The sequence below is a fragment of the Frankliniella occidentalis genome, unplaced genomic scaffold (assembly GCF_000697945.3).
Source record: "Frankliniella occidentalis isolate FOCC.00 unplaced genomic scaffold, Focc_3.1 Scaffold41, whole genome shotgun sequence".
Classification (NCBI taxonomy): domain Eukaryota; kingdom Metazoa; phylum Arthropoda; class Insecta; order Thysanoptera; family Thripidae; genus Frankliniella; species Frankliniella occidentalis.
In genome coordinates, this window is record NW_026267171.1 from 1,150,086 (window position 1) to 1,154,366 (window position 4,281).

The 4,281-nt window shown below is 56.7% G+C and overlaps 2 protein-coding genes across 5 annotated transcripts in view; both read right to left on the reverse strand.

The window, feature by feature from the left end:
• LOC113203300 (procathepsin L-like) overlaps positions 1-4,281 on the reverse strand; it is a 601,094-nt gene that overhangs the window by 290,846 nt on the left and 305,967 nt on the right. Inside the window, exon 1 of one of the 4 annotated variants that reach the window (XM_052266672.1) lies at positions 2,984-2,990. The exons of the other annotated variants lie outside the window; for them this stretch is intronic. The gene's annotated coding sequence lies outside the window, so the exon portion shown is untranslated. Of the gene's footprint in view, positions 1-2,983; positions 2,991-4,281 lie in introns of those variants that run through there. 4 annotated transcript variants of the gene reach the window in all.
• LOC113216390 (uncharacterized) overlaps positions 1-4,281 on the reverse strand; it is a 467,922-nt gene that overhangs the window by 47,540 nt on the left and 416,101 nt on the right. The gene's annotated exons all lie outside the window — the stretch shown is intronic.

The following is a 4,281-nucleotide window of genomic DNA, read 5'->3' on the forward strand; positions in this document are numbered from 1 at the left end:
CTCCCGTCTTCAAAGTGCATCTGAAGGTTAGCGGCGACGCATATTTACTTAATTTTGAGGAAAACCAGACTCGAGCGCCAATATATAAATACTGTTCAGGATTCTACTGAAAAATACCTTTCGGATGGTATACTTGAGTGACTCCAGGGCGAGGAGTCACTCAAGTAAACAATTACCGGTTATTCCATCCGAGGGCACTGGACTGGGCAGAGCAGGGCACATAAGCTCCCTGTGCCGCTACACCACCAAACTGTCGGCTGCGCTCAAAGAAATGCCTCAGACCAACAATTTTATTTTAGCAAACGATTTTGAATGAAAATTATTTACTAAAAGGTCGACGCGATAATTCAAAAGCCTTGATCGTCACACAACCCCGTCCGTCCGCACCGCACACTACGCCAGGCCGGCGCACGTACGCCGCGTGGACGGGCCGGCCCCACGAAATAAAGTACCCGGCTGCACAATATGAAGTACCCGCCGCCAGCAGCACCCGCTCCAAAGAAACGTTATTCTGCTCTGCTTGCCAGCGGCAGCCCGGCCCGCTGTGCCTTCTTGCGCCCGCCCCGCGCTTTAGGGGGGGGGGTGCTGACTGCCGCGCCAACACGGGTGTTTGCCTCAGGGGTTCAAACGTTGCCGCCGTACCGTACCGCTCAGTGTGGAGGAGAAGCTTTCACAGCCCCAGCCGCGCCTCGCCGCTCCACTTCTCTGCAGCGACACCCATTACCATAAGCTACTTCCACCGCCTCCCCCGCGGGAGTTCACCTTGTTATTTTGCCTAAGAAGCAAGGCCTGCGCCCCGCCCGCACCACCGCGGCGCCGCCGCCGACCGACCAGGTGCCAGGGCAAATATTTCTCTTTTCGCACCGAAAATGAAAGAGCAGCTGATCCAGAGAGAGGATTGGCTCGGGTTCGGTTGGAGAGGTATGGCAGTGGGAGTGGGAGGTGGTGCGAAGAGCTCAGCGTGCTGGGTAGGTCGTAGTGACGGTTAAAATAACCTTTTGGAAGGGTACGTTTTTATTATTTTCACGTGCTTGACAACTGAGGCCATAACTCGGGGCTTTAATGCCGACAACACGTTCCTTTTAAGGGGGCATCCTAGTGTAGCAGGCCTAAAAATACGTGTTTTTTTGCGATTTTTCAAAAAAAAAACGGAAGCAACAGAGGGAAAACTAGGTTTGCTACATAAAAGTACACATCTTTCTCTATCCAAAACTGCTAAAAAGTTGACCAACGCCTCACGCATACCGGAGAAACGGCCTGCGAGAAAACACGCGTCGCGAATGTCGTGGACGCATGGCGTGCACGATATCTACCCTCCAAATGGTCCAATCGGGCCAAATCCAGTGTCTGCGTGTTCTTTACACTTGCCGCTATGGCATGAACCTCCAACTTTTAAAACAAATGAATATTACTATTTTTTTGATCACACTAAACTTTTAGTTTCAAAACATTAAGTAAAATTTCAACTTTACGATTTTTTTTGACAAGGTTCTAGTTGACCGAGGCCAAAACTGGAGGTTCATGCCATAGCCACACTATCTGAGAGCACTCAGAAAAAAATTGAGCTCGATCGGACCATTCGTTCGGCAGTTATCGTGCACGCCATGCGTCCACGACATTTCGCGACGCGTGTTTTCTCGCAGGCCGTTTCTCGGGTATGCGTGAGGCGTTGGTCAACTTTTTAGCAGTTTTGGACAGAGAAAGATGTGTACTTTTATGTAGCGAACCTAGTTTTCCCTCTGTTGCTTCCATTTCTTTTTTAAAAAATCGCAAAAAAACACGTATTTTTATGCCTGCTACACTAGGATGCCCCCTTAAAAACTCCCTCGTCGAGCGCCGGACGTGTCCGAGGATCACGGCGCTGTCGATGCATTATGCATCACGGACATTGACGCTGTTCAGAGGTTAGTCGACACTTTACAAGTTTGCTGTAGCGCCCAGCCCGCTCCACCCCGCCCCGCCATCTTCCTATCATCATAATCATATTACGGTCCGATCGTAAACGGAGCAGCCGCGGCGGCCCAGCGAAGCGCCGCCGCCGCTGACGACGCAACATCCGAACCACCAGCAGGCCGAAGCCTGGAGCCATGACTAGAGCTGGAGCCACTGCTGGAGCCACTGCTGGAGCCTCTGCTGGAGCCACGGCTGGAGCAGGCAGCATGCGCGCGGAAATCACCATAGGCGATGGGCCTCCGGGTCGGCATCTCATTTCATCAAGATACGCCCCTGCTCCGCCCCTCCCCCTCCCTCCCCTCACCGCTGCGGGTCCACGCCACCGCCAGTGCAAGTCCTGTCCGGGCAGACTGCTCTCATGCTGCTGGCCAGGACGGCCGCCGCCGCGAGGATGAAAAATCGTGTCCGCCGCCCCCGCCGGGCCGGAGGAAGATAAATGTACGCGGGCCGGGGAATATATCCGCGACCGGAGAATGACGCCGAGGAACTCGCAGCGGCGAGCACACACACGGATGAGGTGGTGCTGCGGTGAGCGTGACGGGGGTTGGTGGTGGTTGGTGGAGGGTGAGCCTGTTTGAGGCCTGCCTCGCGCGTGCGTCCTGTCCACACCGCCTCACACACACACGAGCGCCCGAGCGCCCCCCGGAAAGGAACTCACGTATAGATCGCGAAAAAGTTGACCGCACTGCGAGCCATGATTCGACGAAAACGGAAAAGCGACTGCCTGCATAAAGGGAGGGGGGATCAGAGTAAATTGCAGTTTTAAAACCTAAGAACACTCCCCCCCCCCCCCACACACACACACGAACATGGCGTACGTTTTTTTGACGCACGTGAAGAATAGTTTGGTAGGTAGGGAGTAGGAAACGTCCCGCTTCTCGCTCCCTTGCCTCTCTCCCCTCCTTCCCTCCCTCCCTCCCCCTCTCTCTCTCTCTCTCCCTCCCTCTCAGCCTCTCACTTGCACGCAGCGCCGCAGGCACACCCCTCGCGGTCAACTTTTGAACGTGTCCGTCACAGGGTGAGAGATTGCCGGAGACAGGCGGAGCAAGGAGGCGGCGCGGGGACGGCGGTGGAGGCGGCAGCGCGCGGTCCCTTGGGGCGCGTTGAAGAGCAGGAGAAGGGGGAGGCAGGCAGGTGTGGCGAGGCGCGGCGTGGTGGGGTGGGCCGAAGGGTAAACGCCGATAATACCACCCGTTGGCCAGCAGGGGTACCGCGGCCGGGTACCCAGGTGCTACAACACACACACACACACTCGAGCGCACACACGAAGCACGCCCCTGGGAGCGTTTTATTCTCCCGGCACACAAGCTTCCTGCAAAAGGGGACAATCGAAATCTGCGCGCGCGCTTTCATAAAACAGCAGCTGCTATGTACACCGCGGCTGGGAGTGACTGGGTACCTGTTCATTCTGTTTGACAACGGGGTATATACTGCAGAGAATTGACTCGCGCGCGCTCCGCTACCACCGGCACTCACTCAACTACCTCGCCGATTTAGAGGAAAGGGAGACAACTGTAACAAAGCCCGGATTGAGATGAAAATTAACTTATTGAGCAGCTCAATATTTTTGTACTTAAATTGGAAAAAGAGGAATATCAAATGAAAATAAGGTATAAAACATTGAGAATATCGTAGATATTCTCATCCACCCGCTACAACATGAAGAATCATTCGCTGGCGAGCATCTTCAATGAAAGAAGACGGCTCGACTTGATTCGGTCGCAGGACCAGCCCGAGCCGAGAAGGCACCAAAGAGCCGCTCAGCCGCACGGCATTTCCAAACGGATTCCGGCCGTACCGAGTCGGGGGGCGGTTTAGCACACGGCAGTGAGCTTGAACCTTCCCCGTCCGCCTCCCCGGCCGGCGCTCAGTGGGGGCCAAAGCCGTTCAGTGCGCCCGCCATAGGCCCCCGCCTTGTAGCCGGACCCGGATCCCCGCAGGGCGTGGCGTAGCGCAGCCCCCCCGGCCGGGGCAGGGGCGGAGCAGGGCGGAGCAGGGCCAGGTACTCAAAGGGCTGATTGTGTTTGGCCTCACTCGGCCTGGCGCGCAGTGCGGAGGGCCACCTAAGGGGGCACACGGCCGCCCGACCCCGGCCATCGGCCCCGGCGGGATAAGCCCCCCCTTCCTCCGCCTTAGGCTCGGCCTTAGGCCCCGGCCAGCACGTCACGGATCAAACGGGCGTACGCTCGCTGATTTACAGCCGGCCTTTATCGCGCGGGTGTTCGCCGTGCGGCCCTTAGGGTGCGGGGCGGGAGGGAGGAGGGGCAGCGATCACAGGGCGCACCTCTGCCCCCCCACCCCCCTTCTAGCCTTTCAATTCACCTTCAT